Source organism: Dermacentor albipictus, unplaced genomic scaffold (assembly GCF_038994185.2).
Source record: "Dermacentor albipictus isolate Rhodes 1998 colony unplaced genomic scaffold, USDA_Dalb.pri_finalv2 scaffold_15, whole genome shotgun sequence".
NCBI lineage: Eukaryota > Metazoa > Arthropoda > Arachnida > Ixodida > Ixodidae > Dermacentor > Dermacentor albipictus.
Genome location: NW_027225569.1, coordinates 12,114,130 through 12,138,308, shown reverse-complemented (window position 1 = coordinate 12,138,308; position 24,179 = coordinate 12,114,130). Strand labels below are relative to the sequence as shown.

The window sequence follows — 24,179 nt, the reverse complement described above, 5'->3', positions numbered from 1 at the left end:
AGGATGACACATGGTGACATATGCCATTCCGAAGGCCCTTTGTAACTTACAGTTGCAGCGTCACGAGAGGGGGTCTGCCCTGCTCTCCGGCGTACGAGCATTTGGGCATTGCACACCCACACTGCGGTAACATAGGCGCCTTCAATTTTCTTTCTGGGGCCTATTGCCTATGGCTGCTATCAATCCGATCATGATTTGAGTGGGCGAACAATGAGCATGCCGTCGCGTCCACTTTACCTGCTTGCCCGGCGGATATCCGAGGAACGGCGTACCACAACGTTGTCAATAGTCACAGAGTACGTTACTGTACATTTGCGTACACTGGCCTTCGTTCTGACTTTCAACATCCGTTTCTCGCCAGCCTGTTATTCTGGGCGTGTCTCGCGGAGGACGGCTCTTCGAACCTTTTGCGGTGCTGTAGGCCTGTACAATCTTCGCGGTCGTCTCTCACCCGCGTGACGTCGTAAATGTATGGTCCACAATCTGCTCCGTATATTATATCTGCTCAGCCCACAGTACGCACGAATTTCCTGTACATGTTTCACATCATTTACCTGTGCCTTTCCCTAGCTATTACTTTGCTTCTTTTCATCGTTCATTTTTAATTTTTATTTATTTATTTATTTATTTATTTATTTTCTCGTTGTTTTAATTTTAATTTTATCTTACAGTTGATGGCTGGCTTAAAGTCTATCATGGCTATGCTAACTGGCCCTCAATTCTCTCACGGGACACAGTGTCCCTGGCACCGGGACGGGCAGTCACTCCCTCCGCAAGGGCAAGCATTACTCCGTCGCCCATTCAGTACGAGCCATTGCCTTTCTCTCCTATTGGGTGTCCCCACTTGTCTTCATATTAATTTTCCCATTCCTATGACTTGCGCTGCTATTGCGCAATTCATAGCGCATTCATGGTCATTACTCATGAGCGGCGCCGGGGACACAATCGCGCCTAGCTCATTGAGTTTTCCCCCAAAACTGAACGAAATCGCCTTATTTAAATGAGCAATATAGCGCTTTCGCGGTCCTTTATCAGCCGCGTGGAAGCTTAAACATATTGTATACCGTCTGATCCGCATTGGCACCGACTTAGCAAACAGTAACTCCGGATTTCACGAACATGTTTCAAATCATTTCACATCCCTTGCGTACAGACCACCAGCTGTTACATTGCTTCTGTGCACTACCATTTCAACTTGTTTTGTACGATGCCTCCTAGCTGGTAAGTGTGTGGATGGGATGGGTAGTCACCAACACTTAAAGGTGTAATCACAACCCAGTGGCACATTATGCACGCATCATTTTTCTTCTTACATATTGGGTTTCCCCTCCTGCATTACTATTCAATTCACTTTACTATGACTTGTATTAGTAATCTGCCTGCCTATTGTCGTCTGTATCGATTCTGCTGGCCCATTATATCTGTGCCAGCAGAATCTATTCATCCTTAACCCTTTTTTTTTCAAGTTTGCAGTATTCTTCCTCAACCCAGACATCCAGTTTTTGTTCGTTCAGGAGCCCAAGCCGATCCCAGCTTCCAGCACTTCGGGCACTTGGTCTTCGTTCTCATCATTACGCTCGCCTTCTACACATTGCATCAATAAACGCTTTACGCGGGGTTTTCGGTCCTCGCTGAAGGAGTCTTGGACACTCTGCAGTTGCCGTGCCCACCATTTATTTTCCCAATTGGCTTTTACTTTCAAACACGTACGTTGGGTCATTACCCCTCATTTTTTCTGTTTAATTGGCTTTAAACCCGTTATTGCGTTTCGTAGGTACGGGTTTCCCCCTTTTTCTTTAGTTTCTTTTTATCATCGGGGAAAAGACGAAATCCGGGGCGGTACACCTGTTTCCTGTAAACCTGTACCTGCAGAAAAGCATACCAGTTTAAAGCCAATTTAAAATAAACGGTAAAAAAACAGTGTCAGGCGCTCGTGCAAGTGTCTGGCTGGCCGGCGGAATCGGGCTGCTGCTTTTTGCTCCAAAACCCAGGTATTTTGCATTCGGCACATCTAAATTTTAGTAGGGGTTGTTTTTAAAGGTATAGGGACTTCATTCGTTGCGAAAACCGGGCGGAGAAGGGCTTTATTTTTGAATTTTGAGTGATTCCTTGCTCGGCCGGCCATCGGGCACAAGATGGCCAAGGCTCATACCTCTTGAGCCTGAGCCTGGCCATGTCTACCACCACCCGAGACCATAAGGTCTCGCCGTCCCCGCCCGCAACGGCCAGCGCGGGTGCGTCGCCGAAATCGGTGTTTTCCGATGCCGGCGACGACATCCCTCGCGGCTCTCGCGTTCCAGGAGGTGCCCACGGACCGGCCCGCGCCGCCTGCGGCGGGTGACGAAGAAGACCGCCTGTCCTCGGTGTCCCAAACGACCGCGGTGGCATCTCCCGCGCTCGCGGGTGACCGCGGCGAGCGGGGGCAGGCTCGCCTGCAGGAGATCGAGGAAGAGATCACGACCTACTTGGGGAACGCCGCAAACAAGGTACCCGTCGCGGCGCGCGCCTTCATCGCTGGCCGGCTGTACGAGATCGTCCGAATGTACTCGGACCTGCGTTCGGACGTGTCGGTGGAGCGGGGCGCGGCCGTCGCCCTGCGCGGCGAATTGGTCGAGGCGCGCCGGGTGGTGGCGGCGCTGCAGCGGCGGGTCATCGTCGCCGAGGGCCGCCTCGAAGGCTCCATCATGATGGCGCCCGGCCCGGGTGGTGCGGGACGCCATTTCGACGCGTCCGCGGCGGCTGCCTGCTCGGGCCCTGGTGTTCCGGCCGCGGCGGCGGGCGCCGTCAGCTACGCCGCGGCGCTGAGGGCGTCGCCCGCGGCGGGGACGGGAGGCGTCGGACCGGCCGTGGCGACGGGCGGCGCGCGGGCGGCGCCAACTTTCGAACACGTGGCGTTCCTCACGCCCACGGCCCCGACGACGACACCGGCGCGGGACGCCCTCCGTTTGCTCAAGACCAACATCGACCCGGCCGCCAAGAACATCGTGGAGGTCACGCTGCGGCACACCAGGTATGGCCTGGCAGTTTTTTCGCACGCGCGCGAATCTATCGACAACCTGAAGGCGGCCATCGCGGATAACTCGGTTACGCGCTCCTCGCTGCTAGTTCGCGTCGGCGAGAAGCGCAACCCGCATGTTAAGTTTAGCGGGGTCGACCCGGACGTAGCGCCGGACGAATTTATCCGCGTGCTCAACGAGAGGAACCCGGGCCTCGACCTGGACGTTGGCACGTGCAAAGTGCGCGTGACGTACAGGGAGCGGTCCGGTACGTGTGCCTACGTCGCGGAGGTACACTGTTAGCAAAAATGATCCGAGATGGGAGTAAATGACTTGTCGTCCAGCGCATTCCCTGATGGGAGGTAAATTTACACCGGGTAGGCGGAGTAAACGCTTTACTCCGCTGCTGAGCGGAGGTTGTGGAGGTACTTATGGGAGTATATGTTTACTTCCATCGCGGAGCTTCTGCGGGGAACTATGGGAATATATGTTTACCTCCATCGCGGAGCTTTTGCAGGGAAATATGGGAGTAAATGTTTACCTCCATCAAAGAGCTTTTGCAGGGAACTATGGGAGCACGTGTTTACCTCCATCGCGGAGCTTTTGTGGAGAACTATGGGAGTAAATGTTTACCTCCATCGAAGAGCTTTTGCAGGGAACTATGGGAGCACGTGTTTACCTCCATCGCGGAGCTTTTGTAGGGAACTAGGGGAGTAAATGTTTACCTCCATCAAAGAGCTTTTGCAGGGAACTATGGGAGCACGTGTTTACCTCCATCGCGGAGCTTTTGTAGGGAACTAGGGGAGTAAATGTTTACCTCCACCGAAGAGCTTTTGCAGGGAACTATGGGAGCACGTGTTTACCTCCATCGCGGAGATTTTGTACAGAACTATGGGAGTAAATGTTTACCTCCATCGAAGAGCTTTTGCAGGGAACTATGGGAGCACGTGTTTACCTCCATCGCGGAGCTTTTGTAGAGAACTATGGGAGTATATGTTTACCTCAATCAAGGAGCTTATGCAGGGAATTATGGGAGCATGTGTTTACATCCATCACGGAGCTTTTGCAGGAAGCTATGGGAATACTTTTTTTACATTGATCATGGAGGTTTTACAGCAACATATGGGAGTATCTGTTCACATGACTCGGCTAGTATGCCAATTTAAGAATTTTCAATATTGATTTTCCACACTGAGAAATACACAATATATTGGTTTGCAAGCTAGAAGATCCAAACAAAAGTAAGCAAAGTAGTGCTTTGGAGAAAATAAATTTATTATATAAGCAGAGGCAAGGAAGAAATGGACGACGCAAGCACAATCTCTCAACTGGTTTTTGATTATTTCTTGCCCATGTGTTATCAGCACAAACCAAACAGTAAGAATAGAAAGCAACTCATCCAGCTGCAGGTTTAAGCCAAGACCTTATGAAGTACATAAAAAATTCATGGAAATCAGCGACAAGTGCCTAAACAAGGTGCAATACAGTCATTGTAGAAATAACGCAGCTATAACAGTGCATTCTCCGACAAATATAGACCGTGGTACTACAAAAGGTAAAGAGGACATCATTTCTCATTGATATTGACATGTGCAAGAGTTAAAGCAGCAAAGAGTTGAGAAGACGCCAAAACACTTATTGCACATTAAAATTAAATGATTAGGAGAATGAAAGTTCTGGTAGGCACTAACAGAGCCATTTTTACTGTGACAAGCTGGCAGAGTGGACTAAATAAAGCAGAGTTCAGCTTTGCTTTTTTCCCCCATATTACCGAAAGGCAAACATAGTGGCTAAGAGAGAGTCGTAAGGGATGGTAAAATGTTCATTGTATTGTACCCCGATTTTAAGAGCGGGTGAAAGTGAATGCCCTTAATAGCAGCACCGCCTCACAATTCCTTGCTCAGACTGACTCTAGGAACTTTGAAGCCGGTGGATCAAGTCCTTAGCTCCGAACATACACCATGCTTAAATTTCTTAACACAATACAATAACATTGAAAAAAAAGCAGTCTGAAGAAAACCAACAAATGTGGCAGAATAATGACAAGTGGGCTTCTGTTGGCCATCATCCAAGCTTCCTTACTGATATTCCACCTGGACAATGCTGCTGGTGCATGAAGGCTTACAGAGCCTCAGAACCACCGCCTGGGCTCACTTCTGACGATTAAAGGCAAAAAACAGGCAGTGCTGCAGACCGCATCATAAAAGAACATGTGGACTAGTTGAGATGACAACTTTTGGAAGCTTCATTCCACAACATCTTGGGAAGAATAAAAAAGTAAAAAAAAATCTTTCAGAGAAGTGCGCCAATCTGAACTTAACGTTACAGCGCAAACACCTAAGACAAACCACAAAAAGACACGATACACACTGGCGCTTCTTGTGGTTCGTCTTAGGTGTTTGCACTGTAACGTCAAGTTCAGAGTTATGTACCAACTAGGCCCAAATGAAGTTTTAGTGAGCCAATCTGACAACATTGTTATAAGAGATTTCTCACACCCTTTAGAGGAATAAGGGACCTGATTGCTGGCTCACAGCCTTGATTACACACAGCAAGTGCTGCTGCGCTCGAGTATGGTCAAGGCTGGTTGTATTAGTGATAGCCTGCATGCACACTAGCAGCAGCTTGGCATCTGCTTTTACGGCAGCAGCCATACAAGGTCCTTGCTTACTTAACACAAAGCCAGTATAATAAAATGCGAGCAACAAAAATTATGAATTATTAAGAAACTGTGCAAATAGGCTACGTATTCAAACAAGGTATATGCAGGTAACTTTTATAATTGTTGATAATTATGTTTCAAAAGAAGTTCAAGGCTCCGAACCAGCATTGCATTTACATTTAATGCAGCTGCATCCACAGTGTAACTTTTCTTAACAGCATCCCATAAGATGTTGGAAGCCTCAATGGCACTGCATATATTGCACATAAATAAAAAGTATATAGACTGTAACCATTGTGAAACACCTCGTAACCGTGTCGCCGTTAGACAATGACAATGCAGATATTACAGAACTAATAAGTAAATAAAAGGTACATATAAGCAACGAAATAAAAAGTGCACTAGTAGCAGAGAAGGAAGGCATGTTAAATATCACATTAAAATGGCATAAGGCATTTGAACATAATGCTGAGAACACTTGCGGTTTACGAGAATCATCAAGTGAAGCATGCAGAAAAGTGTTAGCCATGTTAGCCAATTCCACGGCCTTCAAGACCTACAATGCCATAAACTAGAGTGTCTCAAGGTGTACACTCCTGGCCATTTGGGCAACTGAAGTCAAGGAGTATGCTTCCATTCAAGCCGGGGTACTATCTCTTTTCCGGTTTGCACTGCACTCTTTTCATATGTTCAATACAAACCACCTTGGCAAGGAACAGTACCAACAGATGAGATAAAACGAAAGACAAACACAGTGCTGACTGACACGTGGATATGTTTGCTGCCATGCTTTCCCTTTTCACACTGTCACGAGTCACCGGCAGAGCATGTGCGATAATGTGGAGCAGACGACATTGGTCAGTGAAATGGAGAATGGATACATGAGGTGAGGAAGTATGTGAAGTGTCAGAGAAAAATTGAAGGAAAAGGGGAGGAAAACCAAGCAGCGCGCATTGCTGACATGGATGAGAAGCACAGCAGTCGCATCTCTAGCTGTGCTTTGGAGATGGGAAGTAGTAGCTTGGGACCACGGACAGACGAGAGGACATCCAAGAGTTGGCCAACAACAGCTTCCAAGACCTGAATACATCGTCATGACTATGCTCTGCAACCCCGGCCCAACGCTACACTGCCGTAACCGGCCTTGTCCAGTGCCACAATCACCTGACCACGTCAGCCACAGAATGCCCGACTAGTCCAGACTGCGTCCTGTGCAATGCAAGTCTCGTAAGGGGGCTACAACCTCGTCACTCACAATGAAGGTCTATGTCTACGCTGTGTTGCAACTACGCAGACTGACATCTTGTACCACACCATGCGGACGTTCACTGCTACTCTGACAGTCAGAACATTCAATTCTTGGGGACTGTGTCACTTGGCCAGTCAGACTATAAACATTATACAGATAATATCTAATTTGTTTTGATTATATACCTAGTTTTGCAAATATCTCTTTTGTGTACAGGGTTTATTCTGTGCGCATTTACTTTGCTGTTCATTTGTTTTGGGTTATGTTGTCTTGGGAAAAATATTTAACGTATTTTCATTGTGTCTCTGTCCATTCCTGGAGCGCTGAAATTCGTGACAGTTGGCAAGCCTGTCAGGATTTGTTCTTCCTGCCGTGCTCTTCCACATGAGCAAGGGTCTCGCTTATGCCACGGATGTACGGTATTGAAGCCCGTTTTTTTGGGGGGTCCAGGGTGGGTGGGTACTGCGTGAGCCAGTTGGCATCCTACTGAGTCAATGAAGTACTCAGGGTATCCCCAAGCCATCAATTCCCACTGCACAAGTGAATTGTCTGCCATGTGGTCTTCTGCTGTTGTGCACACATTTTTCACCCAACGAAGGAGAGAGCAGACAACAGACCTCTTTTGCGAAGCAGGGTGCACCAATGTGTAGTTGAGGTAGTGCCCTGTGTGAGTTGGCTTCCTAAACCCCTCGAATAACAGGTTTGGCCCTTCGCGTGGCACAAGGGTGTCCAAAAATGGCAGTTGACCTTCACATTAAACTTCTATGGTGAACCTAATTTTCCTTGCATATTGTTTAAGTGAGCCGTGAAGAGGTCGAGGTTTAACTCAATGTTAATTCGTTTAATTGACACCTAAGGTCTTCTCCAGATATGTCGACTGTTTCAGAGTTTTGCAACAGAATGTTCACCTCTTCACGGCTCACTTAAACAGTAATGCAAGCAGCAATTAAGTTCACCATAGCATTGTAATCTTAAGGCCAACTGTCATTCTTGGACAGCCTCGTGCAACGTAAAGGGCCAAACCTGTTATTCGAGGTGTTTAGGAAGCTAACTCACACAAGGCGCTACCTCAACTACACACTGGTGCACCCTGCTTCGCAAAAGAGGTCTGTTGTCTGCTCTCTCCTTTGTTGGGTGAAAAATGTGTGCACAACAGCAGAAGACCACATGGCAGACAATTCACTTGTGCACTGGGAATTGATGGCTTGTGGATACCCTGAGTTCTCCATTGACACAGTAGGGTGCCAGCTGGCTTGCGCAGTACCCACCCACCCTGGACCCCTGAAAGATGGGCTTCAATACCATATGTCCCCTGCATAAGCAAGGCCCTTGCATGCGTTGTGGTCATATGATGTGGAGACTGTGCACATTCCAAAATTTAAACACGAGCTCATGCATGTGAAAGACCGTACGGAAAAAAACAAGTTCCCAGGCGTAGTGTAGGGCCTTTGGTGTGCGAACTGTCAGTATGTCTACATCGAAGAAACCAGTAACTCCAACAAAAGACCCAAACAGCACAGGAATGATGTCCAGAAACAAAACTTTGCATCGAATGCCCTGGCCGAGCACTGCGCAACTACGTCACAATTAGCTAGGAAAAATATCGCTCGATTGTTAAGGAATGAAATCATTTTACGTGTCGTTATCTTGAATCTCTAATCATCCGTGTCCATGTATGCCAAGTACCTTAATCGTGTTTTGAGCTGCAGATAAGAACGCTACCTACTCTGCTGCTGGTTTCATTGTGAACAAGTCTCCCGTGGGAAGCCAAAACATAAATATATATTTTAAACCATTTTAGTTGCGTTTGCTTAGTCCTGTCATTTTGCATGGCCCCCACGACTTCAAATTAATGAGGTTTACTGCATGTACACATGTTTGCAATTACACGCTTACTTAATTTCTCTCAGCATGTCTGCTAGGCTACGGTCAGGGGCACCACATCTCGAAAGATATGCAACAAGTGCATCTGGAAAATTAATCATTTCACTGTTATACATGCATTGTTACAAACATAACACAAACAAATTTGAATCAATGTCGATGATACTGTCCACAGCTTCCAATTTATGGAGGCTCAATGCCGGCTTCTCAATGACATTGCGGTCGTTCAGAAGGCACCACCAAAGAGCCCCTGTGATGCTCCTATCCTGAGTGCCAGAACTCCCCACACCAGTTTCGCCAGTTCTTTGCAGAACACGGAGTCCTAGCCATGGCACTAGAGCAGGTGCCACTCCTCATCAATGTATACATTTCCTAGGTGTACCTGCAATAAAAGGGCAGATGCATGTTAAGACTGTTTACGTGTGGGAACGTGAAAGCATCTTTAGTGAACCAGATGGCTGCAATGTGACGTGCACAATATAACACACACAGTAGGCACACCTTAAAGGGACTGACAACCGATTTATAAGGACCTAGTTCTTGGCACAACACAAAGCTCACCCTCAGTAGCGTTTACATCTGCAACGGTTACTTCCAAAAGCACATGGATATTGTGGCATCACAGAAGTGTCCTTGTTTCACACCCCAGGTTCTATTCCCACCCAGTCTGCCAAAATTTCTCATTAAAGCAGCAAATTTGCTTTGTTTACAGGAACCTGAGAAATCTGACATCAAGCATTTTTTATGCATTTTTATTGTTTGTGCAATCGGCCATTGGTTTTATGTCAATAACTGCTGGCAGCAAGAAGTATGTCCAGTAGCATTAGTGTAGGGGCTCCACACAAAATTATATGGCTTACCTCTGTTTGAAAGCAATCTTTAAAGAGACTACACAAGCAATACATAACCAGTTTCAGTGAGCCCAAGTTGACTTTCAGTTTTGTGAAGCGTAGAAAGTGGTACAGGTTGTACGGCATGGTGTTGCAGCACAAAGAACTGGAAAAAGAAAGGTTCTAAAGGACAGAAAAAAGGGAAAGACGGCGACACACTCAACTGTTTATTAGACACGAAACTTGCTACATATATATGCGCACACTCTCGACATCAGGGGAAGAAAAGAGCAAGTGTCAGGTCATCTTGTTTGCGTCAAACCCAACAATTTCTTTTTGCATCATATAACAAAACAGGTGTTTGACTAACACACGCTTGACCAGTTATACGAATGTGATATGCCTCTAGCAGTTCCTGCACAGTTTTATCGCTACTCTTACCTAGGATTCTCACCACAGAAAAACGTGGCTTACAGTACAGCAGCACGGTATACAATACGCAGAAAAAATGGGCGTTCATATGCGCTTTTAAGTTGTTTGCATGTTCCCTCATTCAGTCGTTCACACAACGGCCAGTCTGCCCAATGTAGGTTTTCCTGTAACTTAGCGGTATCTGGGAAACCACAGCAGTGGAACACTTTTCCACGTAGCACTTTGCATGTTTGAATGTACGTCTGCACTGCACACTCTATGATTCGGGGACATAGGCAAGACAGCTTGTTCGAGGAAGAAAACAACAAGTACCTCATACCTGTTCACCGCCTTGAGGCTGTGGCTCACCCTGTGGTAATAAGGTGCCACCTGAGCCTTTCTTTGGGAATCGTGCTTACTTCCCTCACTCCCCTTCAGATTATTGTTACATCTGAGTTGCTGCAGCGAGGTTTCTGCCACTAGGTGACGACCGAATGAGGAAATATGGAATTTTAAAAGCTGCTGGACATGATGCTTGAAACTAGACAAAAAAGCTATGTGGAAAAGCGGTCCACTGCTGTGGTTTACCAGACACCGCTAAGTTATGGGAAAACCTGTGTCGGGCAGATTGGCCATTGTGTGAATGAGGGAACAAAAACAATTTAGAAAAGGGTATGACCACCCATCTCTCTGCACATTGCCAATCGTGCTCCTGTAAGCCACGTTTTTCTGAGGTGAGCATCCCAGGTAAGAGTAGAGATAAAACCGCGTGGGAACTACTAGAGGCATATCACATTCGGATCAGTAGTCAAGCATGTGTTAGTCAAACATATGTTTTTATATGATGTGGAAATGAAAATGTTGGGTTTCACACGAACAACATGACCTGTCACTTGCTCTTTTTGCTGCTCCTGATGTCAAGAGTGTGCGCAATATATATGTAGCAAGTTTTGTGCCTAATAAACAGTTGTGAGTGTAGTGCCATCTTTCTTTCCCTTCTTTCTGTCCTTTCGTATCTTTCTTTTTGCAGTTTGTTGCACAACAACAGCATGGCATTTAGCAAAGACCAACTCGCTCAAGAGAAAGTTACTGTGGTGTTGTTCGGTTTGTACCATCCAATCAGAAGAGCTCTCTTAGTATCCGCCTCTGATCACCCTCTAAGCAATTAGTGATAGCCAAAATACAGCTTGTATCTCTACAACTCTTTGCTTGTGCTGTTAGGCTATTATTACATAAACTATAAATGCAGAAGTACATATTAGCATGCTTTATGAAAAGCCAGAGTAGTACTATACTGACTGGATGTGACATAAATGGTAAGAATGTTCTGGCTGGAAACATTTTGAGTTTATCAACACTGACTGACGAGTAACTGAGAAAGTTGGTACATGTTCATGTTTAACTTTTGCGTACAACACAAGGAACAGAAGAGAGACCACAGGGCACAAAAGCTACCAATTCAATGTTTAAGTGTTTATTTTATGGGAAGGAATACAGAAAATATTTACACTGCATGTGCACTTGTACTGCACAAACGTTCTTTTAGAATGAGGACAAATGTTGCATAACAAATAGAATTAGAAAGCACAGAGTGATTGTTATTCTGTGTCATTTAGAGAGTGTTCCTCTTTTTCACGCAATCATAATGAGAGCGGACTGACACGTCCCAGTATTTAAGTGATATTCCTTACTGTTATTGTTGGCCATTCAGTTACCAGAGGTGAACAAGACAGATGAACAATCTAAATCTGATGCATAGCATCAGTCATGTCAATGCATTGTCATGTGGGACATATGGTGCTCTCCTGGGTGCATGTTGAGGCACCAGCCAGTCTGCCCAATGTACATTTGACCAAATATACAGATGATCAAAGGAATAGACTACACTACTGCTAACGAACACAAGACAAATTTGGTGGTATCTTTAACTAAGCAAGCCTCCCTATCCCTAGCCTGGGTGCCTTTCTCAATTCGCTTGCAGATTGCTTGCTAGGGATACACATTTGTACACACATACATACGTATACACATGTACAACAGTACACAAGTGAATTGAGAAAGGCGAGCAGGCGAACGAGGTTTCCTTGGTTAAAGCAAGTTTGTCTAGTGTGTGCGAGAGGCAGTGTACTGTATTCCTATCAAATGTGGTCAAATGTACACAGGGCAGACTGGCCATAGCTAAATGTGCCAAATGTGTGCCAAAACAATCACCAGTATGCTCGTCCAACTAGGCCGTGCATTGCCGCGATAGGGCCTCAGGCTAAATTAAGATTGTTCATCTGTTTCCACCCACGGTGAAGAATTGACGAGAGAAGTCAGTGAGGCGTGCCACATAAATAAAACGTGTGAGCCAGCCCTCATTGCCAACGCAAAAAAAGCGTCCTTTCTAGATGACAAGGAATAGAAATTATTCTGCACATATTTACTTTTCTTTTTATGCAAATACTGTTTATCGTGGTTTAATTCCTTTATATCACAACTTACATCTTCCCTCTGAAAGAACTTGTGCACAATATAAGCACATATCCAGTGATATTGTTATTTTTAATCCTTCCATGAAACTAAAGAGACAGTTGTTAGCAGCAGTCATGTTGTTTGGTCTCCCTTCCCTCCCTGTGCAAATTCTGTCCTGAAAAGTTACATGAACTGAACAGCAAACTCATAAGGACACTACAAATTTCAACTAGTGAACACAGCTGGTTCTCAGAAAATGCACGAATACGGTGATAGGTATGTGTTGGCATAGTGAAGCACGCTAACTTTGACACTACTGCAATACTTCAGCTGTCACACGACTACAGTGCTTAAGAGACCACAGAAGTGTAAGTGCACAACAAAAAAAGCAGGTGCATCAACCATAAATTTGACTTCAGCAAACACAACATAGGCTGCTTCGTGTGGCTAAAACACTAGCTAATATGTAGAAAGTATGTGTATGCACAGGTATACTTAGCTATACATACTCACCCATCCAACTTAAAAACTTATTATGAGTTGCTGTGCATATGATGCTTGCTCTAGACACTGGTGGTTACAACAAAGATTTGTTTAGAATGAGATAAAATGCTTTCATCTGCCCAGTAATCAAAGTTTTACGGATAGCATTATAATTTAAACTTGCTGGTTGAAGATATTCTGACCTCAACAGCACCAAGCAGATTGAATAGAAGAATGCCCACTGTGCTGACCAAATACATAATGTGAAACAGAACACATGAAAAGGGACCCAAAGTATTAGAAATTATTCATGACAGCTGTTGAATTAGGGCTTGTTGGTTGATTATCACTATTAAAATTACAGAAGTGCCAATCGGAATGTTCTATGTGGTGGAGTTGAAATTCAATTCATTTTATTAGCAACAACGAGCAAATGCTACAGCAAAAGCAACGAGACAATTGAGCACTATGTACGAAATAGTGTTCTTTAATGATTGAGCATCAATACACAATCTATCGGCTAACTATGTGATCTATACTGTGTTTACTTAAGGTGAAATATAATGTAACTGGACATAGACTCTTAACTACTACAATGCCTATTTGCATGAATGGGCATAGCTTGCCAAAATTTTTTTTAATGGGAGAGAAAAAAATCAAGCTTACTAGAAAACACCTCAGTACAGCAGTAACGTCATCAATACTTCCTTTTGGGAGAGTTGGTTCATCTCAAAACATATGGGTAACAGCACAAACAGACCACAAGAAGGCAGACACGTACACACAGTGCTGACTAACAACTGATTTTATTGGCAAGGATAGCACACCTTGCGTGTCTCAGCACACCTTGTGGGTGTCTCACATAACTTGAGCCAAGAATTTTTTTTTAATGAAAGGCACGTTGGAAGTGAACTGAACCGAATGCATACTATTCGCAATAGCCTATAGCAACTCCTACAATCCTTTGTTTTCCCCATAACTCACCAATTAATTAAATTTAATTACCCAACTCTTTAATTATTGGCTGAGGACCCCAAGTATGGCACACAGATTTGTAGAGCCCGTTCAGAAACCACCAATCGAGTTGTTTGCTTTACGATATGTCTCACATAGTCATTTCTTCTGAGTTGCAAAGAAAGCCCGCAAAATATGAAACAAGGCACGTGACAGAGTGCTTGCGCAGTGGTATTGTGCTCCTCTCAAGCGTGCCTTCGGTGAACAAGGTCGGCTCCCGTCGGATGATGGCGAAAATGCATGCTGCAGGCGGAGCGGTGCCAATGAGATAAAGAATGCCCTGCCACTTTCTCGTCACCAGTCACGATGCAGCCAACCTTGTTCACCGAACACACGCTTGAGAGCAGCACAATACCATTATGCTCCATCACGTGGCCTTCTTCATATTTCGTGGGCTTTCTTTGCAACCCGGAAAAAAAGGACTACATGAGACATTTAGTAAAGGAAAGAATTCGATCGGTGGTTTCTGAAGGTGCTCTACAAATCTACAAATCTGCGTACCATACTTGGGGTCCTCAGCCAATAACTAAATGTTCTGTAATTAAACTTATTTATTTGCAAGTTATGGGGAAAACAAAAAAATTGTCTGAGTTACTATGGGCTATTGTGAATAGTATGGGTTTCGTTCAATTCCCTTCACACGCGCCTTTCATTTTTAAATTCTTGGCTCACGTTATGTGGGACACCCTGTATATGCCAGAGTGAAGCAAGGGAAATGAAAGGGAAAATCATGTCGAGGGTGACAGCGTGCCAAGTTCACAAGCACAATGAAGCCAACCAAACACAACAAAACGCAAACAATTATTTTCCTTTTCCTTTGCAATCTGAAGCCCCAATAGCCACACCTAGAAGATCAGATTCAGCATCAAAGAGAGCAAAGTGAGGGGTGCTAAAACAGTTGCTACCGAATTTTCTAATGTGCAAGGCTTTTAAACTGATGCGCGTAGTCTTGTCACTGCTCTTTCCTAGAATCGTCGTGACTTTCAACTAGGCCACACAATCCGTATACTTGCTAACGTGTGCAACTAAATGTGCATATTTCTCATCTAGTGCTTTTTTTTCAGTTTTTGTGGGTGTTCCCCTGAACGGTCATTGATACAGCGAGCAATTTCACGAACAGAAAGCATCCCACATGACATGGGGATGCAATACACCACTCCAGTGGAACATTTTACTAACGGCGGTTGGTGGTTCTTCTGTCATTACATATACATTGACACAACTTTCCCAGCTTATTTCGGGCATAGAAACAAATTGGCACACCGTGCCTACTTGCCACCTTAAGATTGTGGGAAAGATTGTGGATGTAAGGGACCACCTCTGCCTTAGGTGCCTTCAGTTGATCCTCAACCATTGTACTTCCACATCCACACTTGAACTTTTCTAGGAGGACTTTTGAAATGGCAGTCAAGACCGAGATGGGGAACCCTGCAGCTAAAAGACGGCTTACCTGATTATGAAAACTTAGAGCTTAATCTGATGTGGGCACGATTTTTGGAGAGCCTATTTTTTACGCAACGCCTGTATACTTCTCGTAATTGTCTTGGAGAGTGCCGAGTGAAAGGGCAGCAATTCCTTAGCCCGTGGGTTGGAGGCCCAGCCAACATGTCCATCACTGAACGTGATCTTTAGGTATAAAACCTAAAATTGAAAGGTCCGGGAGTTCAAGGATGAAAGGCAACTCACGTCCATGTTTGCTAAATATAGATAACACTTTGCCTACTGTAGAGGGGTAGGTGAAGGTGGGCTGCTGTTTATAAAAGCACCAAATAAGTGTCAACATGCCTAAAAATTTTTAAAACTGGCCCCCCATTAAACTCTTGTTCCAGTGTGTTGTCCACCTTGACCTGAAAAATTTCACAAAGAATAGGGGCTACGCAAGACCCTATGCAGATGCCATCGCACTGCAAAAACAGCTGCTTGTCAAATACAATAAAAGTCGAGTTCAAATAAAACTGCAATAAAGATAGAAAATTATGAACGGCCAAACCAACGGTGTTCTGGAAGGATACGTCGCCGTTATCTTCCATGCACTTTTTGTCACATGCTAGCAGTTGATTCTGTGGAACAGAATAAAACAACTCCTGCACGTCTTCCGAAAAACCAAAACCAACATGATCATTTCCCTCTAAAAACTGTACTACTGCGACTGATTTTTTTAAAAGTAATGGGTCGTTTAAAGCTAGCGCCTTGGAACTTCTTTAGAAAAAACTGGCTAACACACTTCTGCCACGACCCTGTTCACTAACAATAGTGCTAAACGGAACTTTGGGCGTATGTGTCTTGGCTCTGAAAACCCCCCTCAAACTGTTCCCTCTGCTGTTAGATATGTCCCTGGCAAACTTTCCAAGGCATAATTGCTTACAAAACTCAACGTACTTAATTTTTCCTCGCACTTCACTTTTCTCTCCAGGGACACAGTTCTTATTAGCTGCTACCAAAAATTTTTCATTGCAAATTCCCTTGCATAACGTATGTGATTCCGTCTGGTCCTGGTGCCGACGTTACCCATCTTGGCATCGAATCATGACGTCTTCTTCTATCTTATAATATGATGTGGGAGACAGGAAATGTTCCAGATTCTTGGAAATGCAGTCGCGTTGTAGGCCTGCTTAAACCGGGGAAATACCCTAACGAGCTCTCCTCCTACAGACCGATCGCCTTAGCCAGTTGCGTCTTAGCCAATGTCAGCGTCATGGGGGACGTCCATATACCAGAGAAGATTATGCAACATCTGCAGAAGGGATCCAAATTTGGGCTCCAAGCTGATTTCCTGCGCATGATATCACTGCAATGAATCGAAAAGTGGCCACTCAGGAAAAGATGATAATCGGGACAGCTGCCTTCTTGAAGGTACTGACTGCCTGCGAAAGTTTGCTCCAAAAACCCCGGACTAGTACCGTACTAGATTCTTGAATGACATCTTTCTTTAAGGGTAACAACCTGATGCTTATGCAAGCTGACAAAGGGTGGGTTCATTGTTTTACCCAAGGGAATTTACAATGAAAAAGGTTTGGTAGCGGCTAATAAGAACTTTGACCCCGGAGAGAAAAGTGAAGTGCAAGTAAAAACCAAGTTCGTTGAGTTTTGTAAGCAAGTAGACCTCAAAAAGTTTGCCAGGGACATATCTAACAGCAGAGGGAACAGTTTGAGGCGGTTTTTCACAGCCAAGACACGTAAGCCCGAAGTTCCGTTTAGCACTATTGTTAGTGAAGAGGGATCGTGGCAGAAGTGTGTTTGCCAGTTTTTGCTAAGAAGCTCAAGACGCTAGCTTTGAACGACCCATTTCTTCTAAAGCAATCAGTCACAGTAGTAGATTTTAGAGGGAAATGATCATGTTGGTTTCGGTTTTTCAGCAGACGTGCAGGACTTGTTTCATTCAGTTCCGCAGGATCAACTGCTAGCGTGTGTCAAAGACTGCATTGAAAACGGCGACGTATCCTTCCAGAACACTGTCGGTTTGTCTGTTCATAACTTTCTATCATTATTGCAGTTTCATTTGAACTCTACTTCTATTGTGGTAATAGTTCTGCAGAAACCCGCAAGGTGGAGATAAGTAATTAATTAAAGGAAAATTAGAAATTAGACATCCACCCAATCAGTAGGGTAGCAGATGTCAATCGTAGCAATTAATTGTTACGATTGACATCTGCTACCCTACTGCCTGCTAGCCACCGGGTTAGCTCAGCTGGTAGAGTGGCTGCCCTGGAAAAGCAGTGGTCCTGGGTTCGAGTCCCGGACTAGGACGAATTTTTCTTCAACTGCGAGGCTTTTCTTTAAGGAACCCGCATGGGTTTCCTTTGTAGCAATTGCTACGATTTGGTGGATACCTCATTTTCCCTAAATTAACTACATTTATTGTATTTGACGAGTAGTCATTTCTGCAGCGCGATGGCATCTGCATAGGCTTGTGCGTAGCCCCTATTCTTCCTGACATTTTTCTTGCCAAGGTGGAAAATGCACTGGAACAGATGTTTAATGGATGCCGGTTTTAAACTTTTTTAGGTATATTGAGAATGTTTTAGTGCTTTTAAAGAAGCAGCCTACGTTCCCCTACCCCTCTACATTAGGCAAAATATTTTCTATTTTTAGCAAACGTGGACATTGGTTGCGTTTCACCCATGAACTCCCGTACCTTTCAAGTTTAGTTTTTAGACCTAGAAATCAGGTTCTGTGATGGACATGTTTGCTGGGGCTACTACCGACGGGCTAAGAAGGAGTTGCTGCCCTTTGACTCGGCACACTCCAAGACAATTAAGAGAGGTATAGCGGTATTGTGTATGGCATCAGCTCTCCAAAAATTGTGCCCACATCAGATTAAGACCACGTTTAATAATCAGGCAAGCCGCCTTTGGCTGCAGGATCCCCGTCTTGGTCTTGACTGCTGTTTCTGAAATCCTACTTCCAAAATTCAAGTGAGGATCAGGAAGTACAATGGCTGAGGATCAATGGAAGGCACGTAAGACAGAGGTGGTCCCTTACATCCATAAATTTTCCCACAATCTTAAGAGGGTGGCAAGTAGGCACGGTGTGCCAATTTGTTTCTCTGCCCCAATTGAGCTGGGAAAGTTGTGGCCACATACCTGTGACGCCAGAAAACGTGGATGCCAGAAGAACCACCAACCGCCGTTAGTAAAGTGTCCACTGGAGTGGTGTATTGCATCCCCACGTCATGTGGGATGGTTTACGTCGGCGAAACTGGTCACTGTGTCAATGACCGTTTAGGGGAACACGCTCAAAAAGTGAAAAAAAGAAAGAACCAGATGATAAATATGCACATTTAGTTGCGAACGTTGGCAAGTATACGGACTGGGTGGCCTGGTTGAAAGAGACGATTCTAGGAAAGGGCAGTGACAAGACCGCACGCATCAGTTTAGAAGGCTACCACATTAGAAAATTTGGTAGCAGGTGCTTTAGCACCCCTTCTCTTGCTCTCTTTGATGCTGAATTTGACCTTCTGCATGTGGCTACTGGGGGGGGGGGGCTTCAGACGGCAAAGAAAAATAATTGTTTGCATATTGTCGCGCTTGGTTGGCTGTATTGTGCTTGCGTGGTTAGCACGCTATCACCCTTGACATGTTTTCCCCTTCATTTCCTTTGCTTCACTGGCATATATAAGGTTGCTATCCTTGCCAATAAAACCAGTTGTTTGCCAGCACTGTGTGTATGTGTCCCCTTTCTTGTGATCATGTTTGTGCTGTTACCCATATGTTAGAGCAGTAACTTCAGCACAGTGAATAATGACCTTCATGTATCATTTCAAAAAGTTCAGGCTCATCAAATGTGTATTTGCGAGTGGCAGTTATTCTGGGAACAAGAGATAAATAATTGCAAATATGAATGTTAAACAATGGTAAGCACGCCATGTGCTTAGACATGCAACATAGTTGGCCCACTACACTTTGAATTCTTATGTGCACAGAAACTGCACAAGCGTGTAGCATAAACAGAAAAGAAGATGGAAATAAAGGCTGCAGCATAGGAAACAGTTTCAAAACAATAAAGCCAAAATATAGAGTGAGAAATACACCGTGTACTAAGCAAAAATAATAACTTTTAGGCTTTTAGTGCACAAAAAGGGACGAGAGACAGAGGTACGACACGGACACAGCGCTAACTTCCAGCAATTGTTTTATTATACAAAGCGGTACACATATGCACTGGTTTCTAATCAAATGAGACAGCAACGAGACATGTGTAATGGAAAGTTAAGATGATATCGAAGATGAAAAAGCGACCATACATAGCCAAAAAAATTTTGTAATTGCAAGATTAGAATGCCATCTCCATCAAGCCACCCTCTATGATACGTTCAAAAAATCTAATTCTTTTTTTGAAAGATCGAATGAAGGTGCGCTAACACGAGCATTGCCCAAACTAGCGATCTTCGCTGCTTCAATAATCTGTGTTAGCACGCCCCTTCAATCGATCTTTCAAAAAAAGAATTAGATTTTTTGAACGTGTCACAGAGGGTGGCTTGATGGAGATGGCATTCTAATCTTGCAATTACAAAATTTTTTTGGCTATGCATGGTCGCTTTTTCATCTTCGATATCATCTTAACTTTCCATTACACGTCTCGTTGCTGTCTCATCTGATTAGAAACCAGTACATATGCGCATGCGTACGCTGTTGCCTGTTACCTATATGTATGTGTAGCACTTCGCAGAATAAAACAATTGCTGGAAGTTAGCGCTGTGTCCGCATCGTACCTCTGTCTCTCACCCCTTTTTGTGTGTCAAAAACCTAAAAGTTATGGAATACCAACATGCCCAAACCTACGCTCTTTCAAAAATTATAAAGGGAAAATCAGACAGAATTTGTCAGCTGTTGACAAATTTGACTTCGCCCTACCATTTGCTAGTTGCCTGGTTAGTTTAGATGGTAGAGCGGCTGCCCCGAAAAGGCAGTGGTCCCAGGTTCAAGTCCCGGACCATGACGAATTTTTCTTGAACTTCGAGGCTTCTCTTTTGAGGAACCCGTACAGGTTTCCTTTGCAGCAGTTGCAACGAATAGGTGGATGTTTGATCTTCCCTTTATTAAGTACTTCTCTCCACCTTGCGGGTTTCCGCAAGAACTATTCTGTCAAACGAAAATGAAATTTAAATTGCATCCAAGCAATTGATGCAAGAAAAAATACTTAATAACAGGACATGTTAGATCTAGTTTTATATAGAAAACAATATGTGCATAACAGCTATGAAAACAAATAAGCAGCAAGTTGCAAAAATACTTAGCCTACTTAGTAAGCTGTGTTGAGTAATATGTTGATAAACTTATCCACGAATGATACCGAGGTCCTACTCTTTGGAACACATACACATCATACATACCTGAACCAAGCAATCAGATTACACACTGCGCTATGGCAGTCATCCAAGATTTCCCTGCATTTCTGCTGGCTCCTCCATTATGTGGACACTGGTGTGGGTTACGGCCTCGCCACTACAAAATCAGTTCGGAAAGTTCGCAGTTAATTTATAGCAGTGGCACATTAACGCTGTCACAGTGTGAACGCATGCAAGGAGCATCTAAAAATAGTCACGAAAATAATGTTTGCAATAATGAAGGGTGGCAACAGAGGGACCCCTTCATCACCGTAAAATTTTTAACACACACACAGCAGCAACACATTACAAAGAAATCTTTGTTTACATACCAATTCAATTTTTTCATGACTTAGTTTAAGCAACTGTCTCGTGTCATGTTTAGTTACGCATAAGTTATGTCAACACATCTTGTCTTAAAAATTTTTAGTAAGCTGTACCAGTTGCAAGCTTTGACTGCTTACGTTTTTTTTCTTTCTAAAACTGCTCGTAAATTCAGGACCGCGTAAGCAGAGATTATTTACCACGTAGAAGCATTTATACGCGAGGAAACGTCATTGCAGTTAGAATCTATCAAGATGCAGATGAGCGTTGTTATGCAACTTAAGCAGAAAAGCGGGAGCTCACGCACAGGCGCACATAATGAACACGATTATTTCCGAACGTAATATTTCTCAACGGAAGAAAACGCTTATAATCATTTTCAATTTCGCATTAAGACAATAAACTTGCCTAGCTAAATTCTGACAACCAGCGCTCAGCAAGCATCAGCACGGGTTCCACTGTTGCCGTGGCAGTTCTATTGATTCTATTTTACGCTCGTGCACTCTGTGCACACACGAGAAGCACGCACAATACACGTGTAGTTAGCAAGCACGATTACTTACCTTTTGAATGGTACGACGCGGTCGAAAAGCGCTCTCCAAGTTGCTGGTGCTGCGTCGACAACCAGCCTACACGCCGTGACGTAGTGGACGAGCTGAGGCACGCTAATAATACACATTATTTCTTTGCGACGTTTAGCGAACTTCCCACAACCAGACACAAAAGAGAACGCACTCCAGGGCATGAAAATCGTTAGTCCCCATTTGCCTGGCACGCCACGCATATGGTGAGTTTTCAGAGAGACACAAGCTATCTTCTGGCACTTCTGTGTTCGCGAACCAAGTCACATTTCGTTACACCAAACACAAAACCACACGATTAGACAAACACATCACAACGGCTCCCGCAACCGACCGGCGACCGGCAGTTGCGAAATAGAGAGCAGTGTAGACGAATGAATGCTATGAGCGTCTCCTTTGAAACAGGGTGGTGGTTTGCGCCACCAACCGATCGCATGGGGCGAGCGTCATTTGTATACCTGTGCGGTTGTGTGGCCCCCGTGATGCATTAATAATAACCAGTACGCACTCATTTTGTGCCGTATTGCGCCCAACTACGTATAGTTGCGAGAGAGAAAAACATTGAGGCGTCTATATTGCCCGCTATACTTCACTGTAGAAAAGAAATTTATGGCATATTTTCGATTTTGAACAACTGCCGTGTGCAGCCAGCAAAAGTATGGCCTCCGAGATCTGCACTTCAAGTCAGCTGTATTGAAGTTTTTTCATGACGTTATGAGCTCCTGCCCGTGCTACGTGCGTTGTCACTTCGTTTTAAATAACTTTCTGCTGTCGTCAACATCAACTGTAGCCTCAGGAATTGTTGACACGGTATCAGATGTACGCTTGGGCAGCGTGCGATGTTTCCGTGCGTGTTGTAACTGTTTCAGTCGGAAAGCATCAAATCTAGCAGGGTTCATCACTCGTCTAGCGCAGGTTACGCTGGTGTCGTCCGCATTTGCTTTCATGCCGGTGTGTTCAATGTGCGCGGGTTGCGCGCCTGTCGCCCGTGCCTTCTGTTTATCGTGCGACTCACGAACATTCCTCAGAAAAAAACACATATCTCTGCAGCGTACATGTGTCCTACGTGGTGTGTGCTAGAAATGTGCGGTCGTGTACGATGTTTTTGCAGCCAAGTGGCTGCAGTGCGTTCCAGCGAATAAACGCGATTACGTAGTGTTTCCTCGTTATCTTTGTGATTTACCTGCATCTGCGATAGAACCCACGAGCCGTTTGCATGACCTTGCATTGTGATTGTGGAATTTTGTATTTTGTTTGCCTTCTTCAATGAGTGGCCTTTTATAGACGTTCTTGCTTGATAATAAAAAAAAAGAAATATCTGTAATGGGGCTGAAATAATCCGGCTTTTTATTCCTTGAAAATTGGCGTGAGTGGTAATTTTACAAGATAATAGCAATCCAGCTCTGGACATCGAGCTGTAAAGCAAAATATTTAAACTTGTTACAGTATGTGAATCTTGCTATGATGTGTCAATATCTCTAGCATGTTCTCAGTGCTGAGGGCTGTGCACTATGTTAAAGGCAGATGTAATTGTCTACTCATCTGAAGTAGTATATATGATTTCTTCATATCATTTGTTCCAACTACAAAAATTTTATGGGTGCACTGTTCACTTCTAGAGTTAAAAAGACACCATGAGATATTACTCAACAGTATGCGTTACAATCTTTCGACATGAATTCAGGAGTATTATATGTTGTGCTGTGCATAGTTACTTTGTACGTACAAAGTATTTATATGAATACACAAAATCTGATTCCTCCATCGCCTGTTGTTTGTAAGTCATGAAGCAAATAAATAATTTCAGCCTGCACTGATTGCTTGCTGTATACTTCATATTCAAATGTTTTCTAAAAATCTGCGACCAGAATGATCTACCTTAGTTTTGCTCCTACTGCTGACATTGATATAGCAATTTCTGTAGAAAGATGTGCAGCATGAGCAAAATACGGATGCAAAATAAATAGCTGATTTTGAATCAATTTTTCGAAAGCTGCAATACCATTTATACTTTGCACAATAAGTGCAATGTAAAGGCAATGAAGGTAACTGTAGACTTGTATTTCGTCATTTGACGGGTAGAAACAATTTCTGGTACCCTATCTGAGCTGATGCAGCAACCTAACCCATACTTCACAGAAACATGGAAAGTTTCTTCACAAGTGACTGATTCACACAGGCTGGGGAATAGGACTAGCATATTTAATGAAATCATTCTGAAACATAATTAATCAGCATTCTAAAGATGAATGGATAGTGGTAACATGGCCAGTGGCTCACAAGTGGTTGTGTTATACTCCTGTCACACTGGAAATTTTATTGTCATTCGAATCGAATGGCATTAGCATTGAATGACATTATTCGGTTGTTACGCAGCGATATTTAATGCCATTAGAATCGAATTACTTCTGCAATCAAATGAATCTGAAAAAAATCAGTCAGCTTTGCACTCGTGGTGAATGACT

The 24,179-nt window shown here is 44.1% G+C and overlaps 1 long non-coding RNA gene across 1 annotated transcript; it reads right to left on the bottom strand.

Annotated features, from left to right (window-relative positions):
* Positions 1–8,204: 8,204 nt before the first annotated feature.
* LOC135918725 (uncharacterized) lies at positions 8,205–22,053 on the bottom strand. The gene is made up of 3 exons (XR_011509582.1): positions 21,697–22,053; positions 20,816–20,927; positions 8,205–9,173 (listed from the first exon to the last, which is right to left on the bottom strand). It is a non-coding gene; the product is annotated as an uncharacterized lncRNA (long non-coding RNA).
* Positions 22,054–24,179: the final 2,126 nt, after the last annotated feature.